This window comes from Dermacentor variabilis, chromosome 1 (genome assembly GCF_050947875.1).
Source record: "Dermacentor variabilis isolate Ectoservices chromosome 1, ASM5094787v1, whole genome shotgun sequence".
NCBI classification, from domain to species: domain Eukaryota; kingdom Metazoa; phylum Arthropoda; class Arachnida; order Ixodida; family Ixodidae; genus Dermacentor; species Dermacentor variabilis.
In genome coordinates, this window is record NC_134568.1 from 141,823,521 (window position 1) to 141,847,165 (window position 23,645).

The 23,645-nt window shown below is 47.5% G+C and overlaps 1 protein-coding gene across 2 annotated transcripts in view; it reads right to left on the reverse strand.

Moving 5' to 3' along the window:
• The window catches only part of LOC142585550 (uncharacterized), a 399,003-nt gene that overhangs the window by 375,151 nt on the left and 207 nt on the right, over nucleotides 1-23,645 (reverse strand). The gene's annotated exons all lie outside the window — the stretch shown is intronic.

A 23,645-nucleotide genomic window follows, 5' to 3' on the forward strand; every position in this document is an offset into this window, starting at 1 on the left:
GGCTCCGGTAAACAGGGGCAGAGGCAGCAGACGAAGCAAAGTCAGGACGGCTGGTGGAGCAGATGGATGGAAGACCTACATTGGCAAGTTCTTGGCGAATGACCGACTGAATGAGTGACACAAGCGGCCGGGAATCGTCAAAGCACTGCGTCACTGGCGTGGCAGGAGACGCTGCTTCAATTTCTCGCCGAACGATACGTACAACGTTCTCGCAGAAGGTGGGATCACGCGGTGGACAAATGTCTTCGCACGTCGATGAAGCTGCGGTATTAGGTAGACGCGTAAACTGTCGAACTATGCGGCGACTCTTCGCGTCTTCAAAGCGGCGACATTCGTTAATGATCTCATTGACCATTGTGATGTTCTTATAAACAAGCAGGTTAAACGCGTCGTCCGCGATGCCTTTTAAGACGTGGCTGACCTTGTCTGCGTCTGCCATATTGTTATCTACTTTGCGGCAAAGAGCGAGGACGTCCTGGATATACGCCACGTAAGATTCAGTGGACGTCTGTACACGGGTCCCAAGGTCCTTCTTCGCAGCACGTTGGCGGCCGACGGGTTTGCCGAACAAATCTTAAAGCTTCTGTTTGCCCTGGTCCCAACTCGTAATCTCTTCTTCATGTGTTTCGAACCAGACCCTTGCTGTTTTCTTGAGGTAGAATATTATATTGGCCAACATAAGCGTGTTATCCCCCCTGTTGTGTGCGCTGACCCGTTCATAATTCTGTAACCAATCATCGATGTCAACGTTGTCAATCCCGGAAAACATACCAGGGTCGCGACGCTGGGCCAGGATGACCATCGGTGGTGACGACGGGGCCGTGGTTGAACTCTCTCCTTCGGATGACATGGCGCAGAGGTTACGTCCGCTGCAGAGCTCCGTCTTGCGCAAGTAATTACCCCGCACCTCCACCAATGATGTTACGGGAAGGAAGAAGTGTGCGTCTATTTACAGATGGCTTTTAATGGCTGAGCCAGCAAGCGTAGAGCAGCGATATTGCTAAACTCTTCTTCGTCGTCTCCAAGACCACCATCAGCGTCCTCTTCTTCCCACATTACCGACTGTGACAATATTCACGCCTTAGAGATTCTCTAACACTAATCTATCACTTTAGCTTGACTTAATATTTGCCTTTAGTGTCCCTTTCAGCACTGAATGCCACCTCTCTACACTGTTTGACTAAGGGTGATAGACGGAACAGTGTATCAATTTTACCCCGCACTTTTGTAAGAATGTGGAAGTCAGTGCACTGGTGAATACTGACCCTTGATTCGCCTGAATTCCGGCTGGAAACCCAACTCGCGCGAATACTGTCAAAAGCGCGTCTACTATTTCGGTGGAGCTGAGCTCTATCAGAGGGATTGCTTCTGGAAACTTTGTAGCCGGACACAGCATGGTAAACAAGTACCTGTAACCCGACTTTGTCTTTGGTAGAGGCCCTATCATGTCTATCCCAAGTCGTCTGAAAGGTTCTGTTATTAAGGGCACTAGCTTTAGTGTAGCTTTATTCTGGTTCACCCGAGCGCTGGCAGGCGCGGCATGATATTACAAAGTTTTCTACGTCTTTGAAACAGCCAGGCCAGTAGTGTTCCATAAGCAATCTTTCCTTCGATTTGTTTATGTCTAGGTGGCCAGACCACCCATTTCCATGACAGAGACTGAAAAGGTCCTCCCGGTACTTAGGTACCACTAACTGATCTAGAATCCTACCCTTTCGGTCTCTGTAGTGCTGATACAATAATGATCCTCCCTCTTGTATCGTCACGTTGGGCCTAGCAATGCCTTCTTTAGCTGTGTGATGTAGTTTAGCTAAGCTATCATCCTTCTTTTTCTCGGCTGCCAGTGACTCTCTGTCCACACGTAAGAGCTGATCAAAGTTCTTTGACGCCGGTGATAATAACGACCCTGTCTCGCTTGCGAGTGCGTCAGCTGGCTCTTCCTGCAGGCGTGAACTTTGACACCCTAGTGATACGCTCTCATTGAGCTGGTCAGCTGGCAGGCTTTCCTCAACCGTTTTTTTCGTCCCTCGAGCCTAGCTCGAATTCGGTTACTGAACGTTACCACTTTTTCTACTTCCGCTGGAGCAGCTTTTGCATTTTCAGCTGAAAGCGGCGCGATTTTACGAGCTTGGCCTCGCGTCAGCGCCTGTACTACGCCCTCTCGTAGTTTAAGCCCTTTGTCACGCAGTAACTGATCCGACCGATTCGAAAAAATGTAAGGGTACTGCAGCGACAAAAATTTGGAAACTGCAGTCTCGGTCACGAACTTCTCGAACGGTCCACTGATTTTGATTTTGGCCATGGGCAGACACACGCCGTGTTCTTCTACAACCTGTTTAATCCATGCTACTTCTCCAGAGAAGTCATCTACCGTCACGTAAAACGGACGGACAATGTCCATAGTGGCGGCACTGTCTCGCAGCACCCGGCATGGTTTCCCATTAACTGGCAGGTCGTGAAGATATGGGCTTAAAAGTTCCATATTCTCGTCTTTTTCCTCTACGTAGGAGAAAACTACGCTAAGCTTCCCGCAGTTTACAGCTATGTGTCCCAGTTTGTGGCATTTGTAACAGCGAATTGGTCTAAAAGATTCGAATTTTCTTTTCTGCTCTTTCTGTACGGTTTCCCCGTTTGATTTCTCCTCGCTCTTTTCTGAGGGCTTTTCTTCCACGTCTACAGGCTCCGGTCGTCTAGTCTGCGAACCCTTTTTGAACGGAAATGGTTTACGCGGTCCATTTCGGCCGTCCCAATTTCCGTGCTCGGCGTTCAGCTTTCTACGTGTTGCTTACTCTTCGGTTGAAGCAGCCGCCCTTTCCACAGTGTTTACATTTCCTCTGTCTTGCACCCACAGCTTCACAGATTGTGGGAAGCTTTTGTAAAACTGCTCTAGCCACATGCATTCAACAATCATATCTCTGCTCTCGTACGCTTCCCCGCTTTTCAACCACTCGACTACGTTGGCCTTTAAGCTATATGCAAACTCCGGATATCCCTCGCTATACTTCTTGTCTGTGCTTCTAAACCTTTGCCGAAAAGCTTCAGCTGAAAGGCGGTACTTTTTCAAAAGACTAGCCTTAACCTTTGCATAATCATGTGCATCCTGTGCACTGAGTCTGGCGATTACTTCCGCAGCCTCACACGGCAACATAGACCGCAACCGCTGTGGCCATGTACTCGGACCGAAGTTCATCTCCTTGGAAGTCCTTTCAAAATTTCCGAGGAACAATCCTACGTCCTTCCCGACCTGAAATGGCTTTAACAGCCTGTCCATGCGGTATGATTCTGTCTGACTCGATCGTCCCAGAGCCCCTTCACTTCCTTGAGACAACTCCAAACATTTTCTTTCAAGGTCAAGTTGCATTTTTCTTAACTCGCGTTCCTCTCTGTCCCGTTCTTCTCTCTCTACTCGCGTTCCTCTCTGTCCCGTTCTTTTCTCTCTCTGTCCCGTTTCTCTCTTTTCCTAAGAAGTTCCAACTCAATTTCAATGTCCTCCTCACTGGCCTGTTCGGAAAACAGCTGCAACAATTCCGATTTTGGCATTTCCTTGCGTACCTCTAGGCCCAGTTCCTTATGGTGCATCCACACGACGGACGGCTCCGCGCAAATCTGTGCCGCGGACGCTTATTCCGCCGCCCGTCCGGCTGCGAAGCGCATCCACACGACGGACGGACTGAGCAGACGACCGCGCCGGAAAAATAAAGATGGCGGCGCCGCCCGAAGCGACTGCCGTCCGCCTCGAACCTGTCAAGTAGTCTTCGTCCGCTGTGTGGCCCGTAACTTTCAAACTGAGGCTTGTATTTGGTTTAAATTTGTGTCCAGAAGCTTCGACAGCAATGTATTCGTCATGAGTGGGCACCGTTTCCGAAAGAGATACTCAGATTCTCGGCGTGTAGGCTTAACGAGTGGCTGTATTGGCTGAACATGGCCTCGAAGATGTTGCGGCGGCGCGGGCGGATCTCAGTGACCGTAAGTTAATATGATTGCTTGTTTCTACTCATTCTAGATGGCGCCATCGGTGAAACAAAGATTTTGTCATATATGTTCTTTACTCTGAATGAAAATGAAGACCGAAAGGGAACGACGGGGGGGAGGGGGGGTGGCCGCAATGGCTGTTGTTTTGTCTGAATCGGATGATGACGGCCGCTTGTTTCATCGAAAGAGGTCTTGTTACGCTCTCGTGTCCGCGTAATCGGTGAAAGTGATGTCCCACAACGCGGGGAACTGCTCCACGAGATGTAAGAATAACAAAGTTGCCCCGTCGTTCAGGTTCATTTCAGTCGCTCTAGTGCGAGTCGCGCGTCAGCAGCGATGAAGCTGTTAAAGATCCCAAAGCCGCGCTTGTTGCCAGACTGTAGAGCTACTAGGCTAAATCCGCAGCATTCGACCCCCAAAATCCGGATGCGAAAAATAGCTCGGCATTTTCCGTCCGTGGGGGTCGCGGACGACGTGCGGACGGCACAAATCGGTGACGCGTGGTCACGTGATGCGCCGTCCGTCGCGAAAAAGACGGATTTCGTCCGTCGTGCGGATCCACCATTACCAACAATCAACAATTCGTCTCTCAACAGTGTCCTTAACTGCATGATTGCTGCTTTACTGCCTTGATCCTGCTCGCTACACATACCTAGGTAAACACAACCTAGCCAACAATCAACAATCCAGCTTCCCTACTGTTCTAAACAGAACAACCACAAAATGAAGCCTAGAGAGTCAAAGCAAGAACCAAGCACTCACCGCAGACACAGCACCACGTCGCAAAGTCCGTCTCACCGCTGTCAGCCAATTGTAATGGTTAGGGTTGGGTATGAAATATATGGTAGCTGGTCCATGCTGTCATCCAACTTATCCACGCTGAGGACGTTGTTGAAGGGAGAGACTTGTTCTGATCGAGAACGAGGAATATAGGATTTATTTACAGTATCTACATGAGAACGTTACAGTTCATCAGTCTAGCATGACTGAAAGAGCAAAGCACACTGAGGAGCCGCCTACGGCTCCTTAAATACACTCTGTCCTCCCTGGATCCTTAGGTGAGGGAAAACGGCCGTTCAACCTTCGACCAAGGAGAGCGTCCAAAGTCATCGTCGTCGACCCGCCTTTGAGGAGGAGGGTTTACACACTCACTTCCGACTCAATTCGCACTCACACACTCAATTCGCAGTCTCTAGTTAATGTTGATTCGCACTCACACTCACACACTCAATTCGCAGTCTCTTGTTTATGTTGACAGGTACATCGCGTGTAGTAGAGTGCCGCGGAGGTAACTGCCCATCTGAAGGCGTAGTATGACGGCTTCTCTGTTAAGCTTGCTGTGTAGCGGCGGATATCCCCGCCTGTTCTTCTTGTAATGTTCTAGAATGTTGTAACACTTGTTTTGCATAATTTAGTCTTAGTCTGACGGTAGACGATGTCCTGGTGGGGTTGCCCGGCGTACAGGTTCTCGAGCGGCGGCGTGAGCCGCTTGGATTCCCACCAAGGATTCGCGTCCCGGGGTGCAGACAATGTACGTTTCAGGGATGTCTTGGTTCTTGATGATGTTCAGTACCGTCTTGCTGATTCTTCCTGCCCGAAAATGGCGACAGGCTGCCTATGAGTCTCTGACGACGACGACCGGCCCGTATGGCTATTGCTATGGCGACCTGTTCGGCTACCTCGATTCTCCTAGCAACTACTGATATAGCTGCTATCTCTTCGTTCTCCTTATTGGTTACACAGGTAACATATAACCCTGCCTTGTATCTGACGGCGTCCGTTTCTTTGTTAAGCATTTTTTGTAGCGCGGTGGCTCTCCTTGTCTTCTCTCTTTGTTGCATTCTAGGACCACGTTTCTTCGTACGGGTGCTATGCGTATGCTCAGGGTCGGATGTACACGTTGTGGACTGTTGTGTTCTTCTTCGAGAGAGTATCCAAGACTTCTGAGAGAGCTCTACCAGCAGTGGTTCTAGTCTTTCGATTTGGTTCGTCTTGTGAGCCCCCGCCAGTTTTTCCGAGGTATTGTCTACTCCTAGTTTCAGCAGTTTTTCTATTGACGTGGTAGGTGGCATAATTATATTGCCAATTTGTACCTCTTTCTTATCAGTATGTTCAACTAGTCTCTTCCCCTATTCTTCATATCTAAGTACGTTGTACCGCAGATGATTCTGCTGATGACCAATCCTTGTATGAGTTTTAGGGTATCTTGTTCCTTTAATCCATGTGTTCTATTTGTGACGCTCTTCACCAGGTGTCTAACCTGCGTGATCGTTTCTTGAAGTCGGTGTACTGAGGCAAACACCGCTACATCCTTCTGGAAGATTAATCCAAGGATACGAAGTGCATTACCCTTTCGGACGTGGATTCCATTCAGCGTTACACCAGGATCTGGTGTCTCTTGTGGGGGGGCACCCTCTTGTTCTCTTTCTCAGTTCCCAAGGAAAAACAAATTAATTAAATGTTGGGGTATCACGCGCCAAGACCACGACCTTATTACGAGGCACGCCGTATAGTGTGACTCCAGAATAATTTTGACAACCAGGGGTTATTTAGCGTGCACCCAATGCACGGTACACGGGAGTTTTTGCATTTCGGCAGTAAAACACGTTGTGGGGCTAGTTGGTGCATAACTTTCAATAGAATAAGCGCCAAAATTGACGACACACAAGAAGAAATACAGACAAGACAAGGCGCCTTGTCCTGTCTGTATTTCTTCTTGTGTGTCGTCAATTTTGGCGCTTATTCTATTGAAAGTTTGCATTTCGCCCCCATCGAAAAGCGGCTACCGTGGCCGGGATTCAATCACGCGATCTCGTGCTTAACAGGGCAACGCCATAGCCACTATACGGATCCACGGCGGCTGAGGTTCCTGAGAAACGCAGAGCGTGCGTCCGGATATGCGCCATGCAGTATAAGAACAAGAGGCCACATTCACGAATGTTCTCGTTCGACGCGGTGCTGTTTGCCATTGGCCGACCGCCTTCGATAACAACACCTCCGGCGTCGCGAATTGCTAGCATCTTCTCTTAGAAACAATCTTACCGTAAGTGTTTTTTTCTGAATACGGGCCGATGAGGCGGGTGCGGAAATTGTCACACAGATGGGGAGGGAACCCTCGACTCCGACAAGTCTCGCAGTGCGGGCTCGTTGGTATGCCACCTTGGAATACTATTATAGTTTTTTTTCATCATTCAGAATTAAAAAAAAAAATCAACTGTGGCAGACAGCGTAATTGTAGTCGTTCATCTGGAGTACTCAAAGCGGCGGAGATTACTCGCATGAGAAATCGATATGCGTAATCGAATAATTAAAAAATATCACTAATTCCCTTTCTAATTAATTACTTTACGGCACATATAGCAAGTTACGAATTGTACCCAGTAAGTTTGCAAATGCAGCGTCACTAGTTGCGCGGCACCTTTTCTTGCTTCACGGGCTTTCTTTCAAGCCAGTAAAAAAACTTTTGTGTAGCCCGAACTGAGCCACAGAAAGCTGGATCTGGAATTTTGCCGGATGGTCTACAATACTCTCATTGACACTTTCGCACTGAATATAGTATTTGAGAAGTTTATCAATTAATAATAACTCCTTATGGAATTAGGCGACATACAAAAAAAAATGATCTGACTTGCTCCAAGCGACGGCAAACAACATTACCTTGGTTCTGTCTACGTTATAGCTACCTGGCTCAGTCTGGCTGGCTGGCTGGCTGTCTCTCTCTCTCTCTGTCTGTGTCTTGTGTGTGCGTTCATTAAAACCAAAGAGGTGCTCATTAAATCCGTCAGTTCACGATCACCACTTTACGATATCATGAACACAAATATAAAGAGAAAGCTTACTGTATTCGATTCTCTCCAAACAACGCCGCACGTATGCACGCATAACGCATATGTACACAGGCCGACGCCGTCAGTTACGCTCGATACCTCTGCTCGCTTGGGGGACCGGGATTACGTAACGATAATATTCAAACTACATTCCTTTGCGCACTTCGCCAATGGTCCGAGCGGCTTTCCACCTACGCTGTCGCCAAGATACGCCGATCTCGAGATAGATGGCAAGCAGCGGAATAAAATCGTTGTTTCATCGCTACGCCGCCCGCGAGAGAAAAAAAAACAGGAAAAGAAAACGAAATAACAATGTACCGAACACAATGCACACAATGCACTAAACAATGCACTGAAAAAATAATCAGCCTAGAAATTAGTCGCGTAAACCAGAAATATATCAATTATGGTTCGACACAATCATCATCATCATCGTCGTCGCCATCATCATCATCATCATCATCAGTCTATTTATGTCTACTGCAGGACGAAGGTCCCCGCGGTCTCCAATTACCCCTGTCCGGCGCCAGTTTATTCCTACTAGCACCCATAAATTTCCTAATTTCGCCGCACCACCTAGTGCTCTTCCGTCCTCTACTGCGCTTCCCTTTTCTTGGTACCCATTCTGTAACCCTAATGGTCCAACGGTTATCTAATCTGCGCACTACATGACCTGCCCAGCGCCATTTATTTCTCTTGATGCCTATTAGAACATCGTCTATACCCGTTTGCTCTCTGATCCAAACCGCTCTCTTTCGGTCTCTTAAAGTTATGCCTAGCATCCTTCGTTCCATCGCTCTCTGTGCGGTCCTTAACTTGTTCTCAAGCTTCTTTGTCATTCTCCAAGTCTCTGCCCCATATGCAAGCCCCAGTAAAATGCACTGATTGTATACTTTCCTTTTCAATGATAGCGGCCTTATAACGAACAAAATGATATGTACAGTGCAGATCGCTCTTAAAGGGAACACATGAGTGTGAAGAACGTGCGAAGTTTGCCCTCTGGTATAGGCGCACAATCGTTAGGCATTGCAGCGAGTGAATTGCGGTTGGCGGCGCTGGCACTTTTTCTAGAGACGCGTGCAGTGCGTTGACGTAGCTTTGGCTGCCTCTTGCACCAGCAAAGTGTAAGCCATGCATCAGTGTGTTCCCGTTAACAGTGATTTCGGTATGCTCCTCGAATGAATTCTGCGCGGCGAAAGATACGGAAGGACAACGTCACGATGCAGCTACGCACGTCGCCTGCTTTATCCTTTCTCTTTCACTTCATGTATAATAGGCAAAAAAAAAAAATAATGTAGGGCTCTACAATTTCTGAAGCAAAGCGGCTGAACGCGGAAACTTTGGTTGATGTGTTCATGTGGAACACCGTGTTAAGTAAGAGCATCCAGCCACGAAAAACACGACAGTTAGGTGTAGCGGCAAAACGATTTATTTTGCATAACTAGTGCACGTTAACAAAGAGCCGAATTCATTTCATCGTCATAATTTTCACTCTGGCCATGTGTATTTATTTATTTTATTTATTTATTTATTAATTTATTACAGCGCAGCTGTTATATGCTAGGTTCTGACGGTTTGTGTGCTGTAAGGATTGGGGCCGGGCATGAAATAAATGGGAGCTGGCCCATGCCGTCGTCCGACTCATCCACGCTGAGGTCGTTGTTGAAGAGAGGGACTTGTTCTCACCGAGAACGAGGAATATGGGATTTATTTACAATATCTACATGGAGGGTGGATAATGTTACATTTCATCAGTCTAGCATGACTGCAAGAGAATGCACACCAAGCAGCCGTAAACGGCTGCTTAAGAACACTGTCCTCCCTAGATCCCTAGGTGAGGAAAAACGGCCGTTCAACCTTCGACCAATGGGAGCGTCCAAAGTCGTCGAAGTCGACCCGCCTTTGAGGGGAGGGTTCACTCATTCACTTCCGCACTTTGGTTTTAATGCATACACCGAGGTGAGAGGGTTCTTGTAGACAGGGGTCTTGACCCGGGCAGGCGCCTCTTGATCCCGGAGCTGACCCCGCAGTCAGTAGCCGCTGCGTCTGTCCATTGACTGTGGCGACCTCTAGGGCCCATGGGAAAGCACGGCAAAACATCCCCTTCCAGGAGTTTTCTCGCTCCAAGCAAACCGTGAAGACGACAGCGAATCAACTAACAATACTCAGCCCGCCGAACGCGCCTAGACATGCCGGCGCCGTTCGGCTGTTGAGGCGGCGGTTTGTTGTCTTTACAAAGCGAGTCGTCGCAGCGGGCTGGGAAGGGTTCGGAGGTCGTTTCTCCAAAGATCGCCAGCCCCCGCAGGTCGATCGTAACAGTGCGTAGGCAAGAAAGATGGCGGCCACCCCAGAGCTATAACATAAAGTAAAAGCGTATCGCCGGGTATGCTCCAGCTGCGTTTAATCGCGAGAAGTGCCAAAACGTATTGTGATAAAAAAAATATCCTAACAAAAAAAGTAAAACCGGAATAGACGCTGTTTAGTATGGATTGCGATTTGACGTGACGGTCTCTATAGGCAAACCACGTACCCTTATCTCAGTTCCCTTGCACCCGCGGAATGGGTAGGCCGCTTGCAGTGGGGACTGCGGAAGAACAGCGCCGTGAACAGAAGCAAGAATGTGCGCGGAGACGGCGGGCGGCACGTAATACGGACTAAGATCGTGCCGCAAACGCCAAGCGTATGAGCCATTGGTTGCATCACACCTAGCGAATCCACTACCATCGCAGTTGTGGGTTACTTCAACACAGACGTGTCTCGGCCAGACGGAAAGTGTTTCGCGGCGTTTCTCTTGGAAAGGGTCCGTATTCAATGTTACACAAACATCAGTGGGCCCACGACGCGTCATTGGTTGTGCATGGACCTCACATTGCTCAAGAACGTTTGCAGCGAGCCCGTCCTCCCCTGCGCCCCCAAGTAACCTGCCGTGAGGCGGCGTTAGCAACGCAACACTCGCGCCATCTCTCGCACTGCGCCCCAACCACATCGACCGCCGCGGGCATCACGCAGGCCACGCGGCGAAGCCGGATTACAGGAGAGGCGCCATGCGGGAAAAACATATCAGGGGACGCGCGAGAGTCGCGCATCCCCACAAATTATAGGCTACTTTCTGTTCATGCAGATGCATGTAGCCAGTTTAAAATTCTGTGGATCCTTACTTCTCACACTTTAAATGAAATGCATGTATTGTACTCTACCTTCTTTCTGTAATCCACAAAAAATGTCACCTTCATAACATACCTGATAGTCAAGTTCCGTGTGACCAGCCCATGATGGTTAATTTTCGCACTGGTTTTGGATCTTCTGGAATCTATGTTCGCTCATTATGTACAAAGTTCAGTTGTGAATGAAAACTGCTTTTGCAGATTGACACTTTCACACTGCGTGGAGGTCAGTCTTTTTCCAGTACGGAATGTGTGAAGAAAAAAGAACATTCAACTTTTACTTGTGCTGAGTTTTGGCTGACTGAGAAATCGGCCAGCTTTAGTTGGTCCACTTCACAACCCACGAACAAAATTAACGATTGATGGTGCCAGGAAGGTATTTTCTTTATACTACCCCCCACTATATCTGTGGAATAGCTGAACTGTAACGCTCAACTTAACTACAGGTTAGGAACTTCAAAGCGACTACTTTCACTAAATGACGAAACGCAATATATTACCAGCGAATATTGGTAGTTAACGACGGTTTGCTATATAAATATTTCTCATTATAATTGCTTGATACGGGTGTGTACGAGCGCTGTCCCAGCGCTTTAAAAAAATGAATAGAAGCTTTCAAGGTAAACGCGGCAGAAAAGCGCTTCGTAAAGGCGGCACACTTCATCGCGTTCTGCTCTGCGATTTGGCCAATGTCGTCGCGCGGCCAGCGTCCCTGCAAGAAAGCACGAACACAGCCCGCGCTTGCATGCAAAGTGGGAATGGAGGGCTTCGCGGCAAGCCTCCGTCTCCCGTCAGCACGCCCTCTCCCTCTACCTTCTGACCTCATCAGTGACGTCATGGAAGAATTATTTTGTTTGTGAATTACTTCCAGTTGGACATCCGGCAACGGCCAGTGGTGCGCATCGGCACGGGACCGAGTGTCCCCAGGTATGTATAGGGAGTTTCCGCACCCTGATCTCACTCCCAGCTTCAGTGGTGGAGAGTCTCTGGTATTGCGATGATAGATATGCTTCGGTTAATTCCTGAAGGGTATTGTGGCTGCGGCCATCACCCTTTGTGTGGATGCTCTCTCTAATTCGAACACCAAGAGCGACTTTTTGTACCTTGCAGAGCAAGCAATTTACAGTATCCTCTTTCTTCCTAGAGAGTGAGAGATATGGTAGTGCGAAGGTTATTTTACTTGACAAGAAGCTTTAGCTCGGATGTCCCTATCTAAATACATGTAAAAGGAGAATTAGTTTTTCTCCGCAACCACTCCACCGAACCTCACGAGGTTTGTTGCATTTAAAAGAAAAACCTAAAATATAGAGACTGTTTGGTTTCGAATTTCTTATTTAAGTCGTCAATTTTTCATTAAAAATGGGCGAAAATCGCAAATTTTCAGAAAACGAAACTATCAAGTTTACAACTCCGTATCTGAGCAATGAAAAATGGTGCCAAAATTCTGGGAATTGCGTCTCATAGTACATCTAAAGCGGACAAAATTGATATGTTACGCATGATTCTCAAAAAGTTTAGTAATGTGTAAATGCAGGTTTTGCATAACCCTTGTATACAACGCAACAAATTCATGTAATATATAAATTGACATATAGAATCTGTCCGCTTTGAATGATATAATGGAGGCCGTTTACAGAGCCGCGATATCTGTTCTTGATGCAAAGTTATTAATTTATAAACTTTGTGTGTCTATTTTTTCAAACTTTCGAATTTTTGAAAATGCTTTTAACAAAATTCAGGCCATAAATCGAAATTGCGCTTCCAACAGTCACAAGAATTTAAATTTCTCTCTAAAATGCAGCAAATTCAATTAAAATCGATCCAAGGGTTATCTCAGAAAAGCCAGAAGCGTGGCAGCGAGTTGGTATGTCATGACTTTTTTAGGCGCAGCTCAGAAAGAGCAAAAAAGGTACGGGGTATATGGGTAATGAAAGGGAAAGGAAAACAGAGTGAGCGCTAACTGCAGCTAACCTTTCATTACCCATACCTCGTTCCTTTTTTGCTCTTTCTGAGCTGCGCTACAAGCCTAAAAGACTCAGAAAAGCGTTTTTGCGTTTTAGATGTATTTGAATAGGCCGCGTCGGAGTTGGGCCCGAGCTAAAGCTTCCTCTTAAGACGATAGCCTTGATGAGCTGAATTATCTCCTTCTCTCGAAGCCCTCCGTGTTTATTGGAGATCCTCCCTCTCAGGCGGAGCGTATTATCCACCGTTGTTTGTACTGCTTGCAAGGTATGCTGATTTGCTTGGTTGCGTTGGAGGTGTAGTGCTAGTACCCTTACCCTGTCTATGTGGGGTATAGGGTGCGCTTCAACCGTGAGCGGGATATTCGGGGGCGAAGTCCTGAAGAGTCTCGTGGGGGGCGGACGGGGAAGCTGTGATTAGGTGGGGGAGCACCTGGGATTCAAGTCGTGACCTATTTGTTCGACCTGGTCAATTGCTGTTTGGAGGGTGTCTTGGATGTGCCCGTCAGAACCTCCGGTCATCCACAGCGTAATATTGTCCGCGTACAGTGTGAATCAGAGGGCAGGAATCTTCTTGAGAGTGAAAGCTAAAGGTCGCATAGCCAAATTGAAGAGGAAGGGGGAGAGTACTGCCCCTTGGGACGTGCCAGTGCTTCCTAAACTTATTTGACCAGACTGTTCGCTGCCTAATTGGGCGTCGCAGGGCGCTTCGTGAGGAAGCTGCGTATATAGCGGTAGATTCGCTATCCGCAGTCTATACTGCTAAGTTCGCGTAGAATGGCCAAATGGGACACATTATTGAAGGCTCCCTTGAGGCCGAGCGACGCTTGTGTGTCACGGGCGTCGCTCGTTTCGATAATGTCTTGTTTGAGCCTTACCATGACATCTTGACAAGAAAGAGTTGCGAAAGCCAGTCATTCGTGAAGGGAACAAATGATTACGAACTAATTATGAGATACGTCGTAGTGGGCGGCTCTGCCGGATTAATTTTGGCTACCTGGTGTTCTTTAACGCGCGCCCAATGCGCGCGGTATACACGACCATTTTTGCATCCCGATATAATTCGGCCGCCGAGGCCGGTATCGAGCCTGCGGCCTTGAGCTCAGCAGCGAGTCGATATAGACACTGGGCTAACGGGACGGGTTTTTTACTTCCACAGTGAGATGGTTCGCGACAAAGAAGAGTTGAACGCGCGTGTCTATAACCGAAAATTCCCATGAAACTGTGCTGGTTACGTCAGCATACCGACATGCCTTCTCATGCGTGTAAAGTAAAAGAGCATGAACAGCTATACAGCATGAACAAGAACAGCTATACTTGCGGCGGGAATCGAATGGCTGTAAGCCAACATTCCGTTTAATTGATGTATACCACTGAAATGACGCCTATAGTTGTTTGTAATGAAACGGGCTGCTAAGATTTGAAAGGACAGCTTCTGCGGCAAAACGATACAAAACGTTAAACTGCAATTCTTGTTCTTTTTTTCGCTACCGGGGCTGTTCCAAAGTGCGCCAATTACAGAACCCACGTAGCTGATGCGCAAAAGGCGCGACCTCGGAAAAGTCGGCCACATAAACGTCGTCCTGCAGATGGAGCAAGGACCTGGTCAAGGAGGTCAAGGCTGTTAAGCCGGTTGATTCCTCCCAAATATGTGACCACCGCACAAGTCCGTCAATTACGCAGATCGAGACGGGGCGCGCGTCAATTTGCACTAAGCGCTTTGATATCTCGTCCTACGTAGCGCGTTCTCAGAGCGTATACATGAGCCTACGAGTAAGCGAAGAACGCACGAGTTTCAGCCGAGTGCTTTACGGTCTGCTCCCCTCATATAGCGGTGTATCCTAAACAAACTGTACTCTGCAGCCAGGGAAGCCAAGCTGACTGTTGGTGGCGTCGCTAGCGCCTCTGGGAGACGCTCTCTTATGGACCTTCCGCGATTTTCTTCGAGGCATGACGAAGGCGCGACGTGTACACAATTGCGCTGATGGCCCCGTTTTGCTTTCGTAACGTGACGCAAGCTTGACCTTTTTGCCTAAGAAACTGAAATGAAGGCACTGAACGTAACGTTCTTGTCAAAGCAAAACAGTTTTCCTCCTCAGTGATAATAAAACGGCTAGCTCAAAGCGTACAATTATTCCGCCAAAAGCGTCTCTCGTTTGCGTCATAGAGAAATGCTTCCTTTGTTTGCTCCATTGGCCAGGATGCGCGCCTCCGAGAAACGGAGTGAGTCGTCATGTATTCGCGCCGACGCGCTTGTTTTCTAGACAGCAGATGCGACCGACCAGTGGAGATCGTGAACGCTTTGTTACCATGCTCAAGAATTGTTGCAGCGTCCATTTAAAGGAGTACTGACAGAAATGTTTTGCACTGTTTTTTTTTATTTATTCGATAGCCCTCGACCCAATAATTACGTTATGGAGTCTCACTTCCCAGAGACGGCAGCAAATAATTAATTACGTTAAATTTTAATGCGATCATTTCAAAACACGCGCCAGGAGCAGCGCGGCTTCGGACACTAATGGGACCTTGGAACTCTTCACTGGAATGTAAACCTTCGATGTCTGGTCAACCATGCTGTTGTTGTTGTTGTCCTGAGTGGCCGTGGCACATACCCACAGTGGGGAATTGGCCAAGAATCGGGCGGTTTAATTAGGTGCCTAAAAATAATAATGATAACAAGGGAGTTAACAATTTGGGCGTGTGAGTTTAAAAATAAACGTTTTGTGTTTGGAGAAAAAAGGAAATAATCAGATGAAAACCGGGTATAAGATGATGATGATGATAATAATAATAATAATAATAATAATAGATAAGAAATAAAAGAAAGCTATGGTTGGGAGGGAGAACGATCAATCTAACATGGAAATCGATTGGTTTCAATTAGGTAATTTCGGATCGCCAAGCAAACATTTCTGTGGCTGAACCCAACAATTGAGGCTCCAAAAGATAGGATCACAGGCACTGATAAAGTTAGACCAATAGAGCGAAGCGGGATTTCGAGCAGTCGTTTTCTTATAATAGAAAAACGTCTGCAAGACAACAAGAAATGGTCGATTGTCTCCGCTTCGCCACAGAATAAGCATAATGGTGAGGGGAACAGACCAGACCTGTGGAGGTAGAAGTTCAATGCAGGTATACGGCAGCGCAGCTTCGTGATGGACACTTCAATTTTCCGTGTTCGGCAAAAATCTCTGTTCCAAGGGTGCAGGAGATGTCCGTAATCCGCAGAGTTAGTAATTGCGGAGCCTGATACTGACTGTATAATGATACTCCTGCGAAATCTAGCTGCAGTAACATAAGCAGTCAAAGGGCAGCAAGGAAGAATCGGGCCACTTATCTATGCCTTGGCTAGAGAGTCTGCAGTTTCCTTAATGATTATAGTCCTTTATGGCCAGGCACCCAAATCAAACGCACGCTTCTCAAGTAACCAGGTAACAATGATTGAAATGTCCTCATCACGCGAGAATCACTAGAAGCAGTAAGGGATGAGCACAATGATAAAGAATCAGTGACTATCACGGCTGATGTAATTGATGGTCCTAATTTGCGTAATGCCAGCACCACGGCCATGAATTCGGCTAAAAAAACCGGTATGAAATCTGGCAGCCGAAGAGAAAATGTCCAATCGAGAATCGGGGAAAATATTCCTACACCTGACTTTTCTTCACATTGTGAAGCATCTGTAGCAATTACAACGTTTGTTTGAAGGTTTTTCAGGTGATCTTGTAATATACCGTCTAGAATACGGTGTGGAAGTAATTTTGCATTATTAGGAAAGATGTCATCAAATTGAATATTCGTGGCAACAGCTCCGTCGGTAATAGGAAGTACATCGCATATGCGCACGCCCAAAGAGTCAAGTAATTTTTGCACGAATATAATTTGCGGATTATGTAGTCGCGGCCAGATGACACCGAAAAACAATGCAGGTTGTGAAATAAAGATTATTTGGGGATGACGCAGTGGTGATTCGTAAATCCTTAAGAACGCCTGCACCGTCAAAAGCCGGAACCTGCACGAAAGTGTCGGAACACGGGATTCTAGATAAAGAATAGAATTTGCAACAAATTTAGGAAGACCTAAACACAGACGTAATGCTTCTCTTTCTAAGAGGATTAGAGGACGGGACATGTAGGCTGGAGCTCCAGAGAAGAGCACGCAACTAAATTCTAATACAGGGCGAACGTACATACGATATATCATTAGGAGTGTATCTCTTTTCAATCCTATTCGACGACTGCTCAGCCTACGCAATATGCCAATTGCACGGGTACCTTTCCCAGTCAAATGATCTATGTGTGGGCGCCAGTTGAGAGAGGCGTTATAAATAATTCCGAGGTATTTAACAGATTCCACCTGTGGTATGTCTTGAAGGTGGTAAGACAATGAAATGTGCACTATGTCACGTATCGGAAAAACGAGAACAGCACATTTGCTGGCATTGAGTGTGAAGTGACTAGCATCTAACCACCTCTCCAGATCATAAAGGTAAGTTTGCAGTCGTTGGTATAGCGTGTGGATGTCGTTTGCAGATGCAAAAAACGCAATATCGTCTGCATCGTCTGCATCGTCTACACGACTGAGGCAGTATCACCCTTCCAGTGATTACATTTAGACGCTCCGGGACGTCGCTTCTGCCGCCGGGGGATTATGCTACACGCGTGTGGTATTTGAATGTTTGAACGAGGCGCGTGGGTGCCATCACTCGAGAGAAGGGGAGGAAGAAAGACTATCTTTCACAAACTTTTTGGTTTTTTAGTGCAGGACAGAGATCGATGAATTATTAGCTGATCTTGTGCGTTGAAGCGTCGGAAGATCCATTTCTACATCCTGGTTGTGTTCTGAGACTGATCCACAGAAGCATCCGTTGTCGGTCTGCTGAGCTGAAGTTGATGGCCTTGTATATTCAGCGCTTTTTACAATAAGTGGCAAAGGATCGATTAGCTGCTCAGCGTTCCAGATAACGAGATGAGTAGGAATCTGCGAGCTAGCATTAGAACTCGCTACAGAACTGAAAAGCAGAATCATCTGGAATGTCAACACTTGAGCTAGAGTCTCCAACAAGCTTGATATTAGTTGTTCCACAGCTTTTCAAACGTTGTCGTAATAGCATCGAAAAGAGTTGAGTCTGCAACCATTGGATGACGGGCTGTCATTCCTGCATGCCCCTTAAATCTTCCCTGGATCTCAGCTATACAGCATCACGCCGTGACCAACGTCTACTTTCAATTATTCCTATAATTTAAAGTTCATGCGTCCTCCCGAAGATTGCAGCCTCATTTTCTTATCGTTCTGCAACGGATTATCGCATACAAAAAAAACTTGATTTCCAGAGCTACAGCGTATAAATAACTGCAAGCCTAGTGTAACAGAGGAGTATTTCAGGGACTAAATTGTTCACGCTAACTTTTGGGTACTGTCAGGATTGGGGGCTCAATCCCATCGCTCGTGATCCGTTGTCAAGATTGGAGTCCGGCATGAATTCGAAGGTAGCTGGCCCATGCCGTCGTCCAACTTATCCACGCTGAGGACGTTGATGAAGGGAAGGACTGCTTCTCATCGAGAACGAGGAATATGGGTTTATTTACAGTATCTACATCAGTCTAGCATGACTGCTTAGAAAAGTACATCAGCCTAACATGACTGCTTGAGAAAGTACATCAGTCTAACATGACTGCTTGAGAGGGAGTCTCAGTCCAACATGACTGCTTAAGAAAAGTGTGCCGAGCATCCGCACAACAGCAGTTTTTAAACACTCGGTCCCCCCGCGATACAAGGTGACGCGAACGTTCGTTTAGTCATCGCAAACTAACCGCCTCTCCGCAGGACGGTTTACACACACACATGCACACACACACGTGTTCACCGTCCGAAACCGACACTACACGAATTTCGTAGAACTCGGAGCCGTTCCGGGTAGCGCGTTGTCTTGCGTCTTTGTCGGTGCGTGGGAAGGAGCCTCTGTCGGCGTTCCCGCGGCCACTCCCCCGCCCGTAGGAGATCAGGTCCGCGTTGTCGTGTTGCGCACAAAGCCTGCTTCGTCGAACTCCTTCAGTCACAACGCATCCTAGCTGAAGCGACGGAGAGTGCAGGATGCGCGTATTGTTACTGACACAAAGTCGACTTAGCCACGCCGTGGCTAGAGGTTGGCGGCGGCATTCCAAGATGAGGTTGCCACCGCTGGCGTAACTGCCTGGCAAACTTGCACTGCAGCTGGCCGTTCTTAACAGTACTAAGTGTGCGAAGTCGGAAAAAAGAAAACACGAGACAAATATGAAACATTGACTTATTCTTCTACCTGTCGAACTGCTTTATGGCTCGTATTTTGTGTCTTATACTGACACGTGCACTTATTTTCTCGGAGACTGCATGTCACTCGCTAATAACTTGGAAGTTATCGCTCAGCGCAGAAACGCGCCTACATTATTTGGAACTTACTCGAATATTATTGTTGATTCTATCTGATGTGTCTGTTGTCACCGAACCGTGTACAATCTGATTGCATGCGCGACGCAAATTGTGTAGTATTTTCTGGAAGGCACGCGGCCACCAGCGATCACCCTGAAACCTTCGACGAGTATTGCTTGAAAGCCGATGCGCTTGACCCGCACGCAGTTCAGATTTTCGAGGATCGCCGACTTTGCTCGCCACTATCGCTGTGCCTAAGTGTTACCTGTTCTGCTGGGCGCAAGTTCGCCCAATAAAGAGTTACACGATTCACAGTTGCCGCTACTGTGTTCTTCACGGTCACTACAACGTGACGATCGCTTGTGTCGCATGTTTTCCTATTTCGCGCAATTAGTATCCAAAAGTGTAACGCCAAAGAAGCGGTTAAGAAGCAACAACTGATAGTACTTCAGTGTTACTTTTCAGTTCAAGAAGTTTACGCAGACCTGATGTGACAAAAACAATTCTTCTTTTTTTTTTACGGTGAAGCTGTTTATGGCTAGGGTTCCGTGAATGTTTCATGTTCGCTGTAAAAGGCTATCATCAGCAGCAATGACTCGGCCCACTGCTTGTGCGTTCGTCGTCGTCTTCTTCCCCAGCTGGCTCCGTTGCCGCTCATCATGCCAGCGTTCCCATACTGCCCCTCCCTCTGCCAAGGCGCTGACGGCACTGTGTTAGGGTTGGCGTCTGACACCACGTGTTGAAATGAATTTCAACCGACCCTCTCACCCTGCCTCGTGGAAATGAGGCGTGACTTCGCCTGCTATTGTGGGCGTCCTGATCCACGTGTAGAAAAAGCTCTCTCACCGGACCTTTTACCAGGCCTCGTCGAAATGAAGCGTGACTTTCTAATTCGCCATGACTGTTTCGAGTGTGCCTGTCTGCCGGAAGCCCCGCAGTGTACAGCCTCTTTTGTGTGTGTGTGCACGAGTTTAGAGAGGCCCTTTCCTCGAATTGGACCTAGAAGAGAACTTCCACGAAGCCGCAAAGCGCAGAAGAGGCGGACAGGCGTCTGCAATTCCGGGAGGCGGGACGACTTCTTCCTTTGAGCAGGCTCGGTATAACCTGAGGAGGAGGGGCCCTCTTTCCGTGCCGGTCACGTGACATCGACGGAAGCAAGATCCCGCCCACGATTGTAGAGAGGCTATTAAGGGGCTCCGAAATGTACTTTTAATCCCTTCATGCTCTTCTCATTTTCCTTCATCTACTGTTGCAAATGGGTCGCAAGCCCCAAGGGTAGTGTTGGCCTGGCGGCCTGGGGCACAGCTGGAAGCACCCGAAGGTCCTGGCAAAAGATGAGTCGACTGCTAACAGAACAACTTGTTTATTCTAGCATCGCAAAAGAGCGGCCGGTCAGGTCGACCGAAGTGAAGAAACGGGAGCCCACGTTACTCGACTGAATAACTCGAAGCTTCTCTCTTGGCGTCCGGGGGCAGCTGCTTTTATACTCTCGGAGGCGAGGGCAAGAAGGAACGGCTCGCAAGAGGGACACGTGACGGCGGCGCACGGGCACGTTGCGACAAGAAGTGACGTATCCGCCGGGTCGGCGCCGATCAGACCTCCTCGCTTCACAGTTGGGGAGCTCCTCTCCCCGGCTGCCGCGCTTTGTCAAACGTGGGCACCAACATGCACACACACACACACACACGCACGAATACACGTGGCATTGAAACATGCCTGGACGCGCACAGCAGGAGGCGTTGGGACAGCGCTGAACTGGCCAAAATGTCCGCCGCTGTGAACGAAGCCCCGGCGTCCGTTGCATCTGCGCCGGCTATACCGCACGTCGGAGGCGAAACGTAACACTACCTTGGAATAAACCGTGCAAGTTTCGCACTAGAAAATCGTCTCGCCCTTGCTTGGTCGCCATGGTCTACCGGATGCCTGCAGCTCGCCGAGAACGACACGCTACCCAATAAGTAACGTCGGTCGAGCTTCGACAGGCAGGCGCCGCTACTACTCGGCAGCAGTACGACACGCTACCCTGGAGTACGCAACAACTGGCCCACAGCCAGTCGGTGCGGTGATTTCGGCCTCCAATTCTCTGCCTCAATATATCGCGAAAGGAAAACACGAATGAACGCGAATCTATAAAAAATAAATGTGAGCGCGTACCTTTCGTTACGATGACCAACGATCAAGGCAATAAATGTGTTCATGCCTTTGTTCAAAATTCTGTGTCACTTCCTTTGTCGTGTGCTACACAGCTTCGCTGATCATCCAGCTTCACAGGGTGGAATGGCTCATGATTTTTTTTATGTTGTTCATCATAGCTCAACAGAGTTTCATTGCGAAGTGGGAGCTCGAAGATTTCCCTGCTCTTTAGATACTCTGTACTGAGCCCTGGTAAACAATTAAGCTGATAACTTAGATTTACATCCTACTACTCTATATCTCTCCGTAATTTACAGTGCGGAATGTTTCTTACAACGAAAATGACGCAACACATGAAGAAAGAGACAGGCCCAGCGACAAGTGCTATTAAGTGTAGAATGAATTCAACGAGCGTTTTAGACTCCTTCCCCCATCGGAATGCGGCCTCCGCGGCCAGTAACCGAACCCGTGACCTCGTGCTAAGCAGCAGAAGGTCATATATCAACTGAGCCACCACGTAGGGTCACAATGTTCTTGCCCGGCAGACTTTGAAAATAGGAAGTTAGGTGCCGTATTACATGTCCTGGGGTCTAGCAGCAAAGTGCCTACGAGCAAATCACGTTGTTTGCTGCTTCGAGAATCCCGGAACACGTTTGCTAACATACACACTAATTTGTAGGTTGAAGCGTGACAAAGTTTGTGGCGTGGCATCACCGGACGATGTTTGTGAGTCAATAGCATTAAGAAGACGACCTTTGGGTAGATAACAGAGTGTAGACGAAAAATGCTGAGAAATACACGCCAGCACCTACAAATGCCAGCAAAAGTTCGGATGCACAGTATCTCTCCTCAAGGGCAGGTTTATAGACGGCATCCTTTATCATACATGAGAAATTAATAAAATCTTATTTGTCAGTTATGCTGCAAATTACAAGCACACTAGTTCGAGTCAAGCAACATTAGACGCACCCTAAAAGCCAAATCAGAGGGCAATTAGAGGCCACAGTGCGGTCCTAGCATGCTATGAAGATCACACGCTGCATTTCACCTCAAAAATAGTGAACACATGGAGTGAACTCAGGACAGTAATGGGTGGCAGAACACAGGTGCTATCACATCAAGTGACCTTACAGCGTCAGAAAGACGCGTAAATATTTCTTTATGCCAGACTTCTTTACACCATGGTTAAAGTTCGAATAATAAAGTATGGGGCACGCCAAGAAATACATTTTATTGAAGTCAACAAAGTGCTTGTCAACAATGCAATGCTTTCAGTTTCCCATTCTCAGAGTTTCAGCAAACGCTACACCACAAATGCGCAGCAACTCGCACAATAGTGTGCAATGCTGACACCAAGTAGCCACTGAAGGAAGAGGCGGGTCTGCTCGGCAACGAAGACGAGGACACAAGCCATCATGCAGCATTACCACAGTTAAAGACGAGGACGTTTTTACATGGCCAAAGAGTATGCCAGGAAGGAGGCTAAAGGTTGTGGAGCATTACAAGCGTTATGACATAAGACGATATGACATGATTTATATGACACCTGCACTGAAAGTCATTCGATAATGAATTTCAGCGGGCTATGATTATTCGGATTATTCACGTAATTATCTTGTGGTATGACTGGTCTTAAACAGTTTTACTTCTTTCTCATCCTGGACGCGATACCGTTTCCTTTACATTACTCATTAAACAAAAAGTGATATTCACTGTCATGCACTGGCGTCCAATACCACATACCCATATGAACAATATGAACAGCGTTCTGAGTCGCTTTCTGTAACCTCCACTAAGAAATTGCACAAACAGGCACAAGTACGCCAAGCCACCGGGAACATCCATTCTTGCAAAGCAGGTGCGAACAATGAATGGCTTTATTCCTAAAGCTAATTACTGGCAGACACGACTTCTTTAAAGAAAGAAAAGCAGTTGCTGTTATAGCCGAAGCAGCTACGTACGATAATTTCACATTTATGGTGCTAATCAACCAATCAACAAGTTTGTAGTAAATATGTTGTTGACGGATCACCGCAAATTAACCAAAAACTCGTGAGAAAAAATACAACGACAAGCGCCTCTACTATTTCTGTCGGAATTTTGCACGCTGCACAACAACAAAACTTTAGTGACTCAATTGTATGCGCTAGATTACACGGACATAAGCGGACAGCGAAACG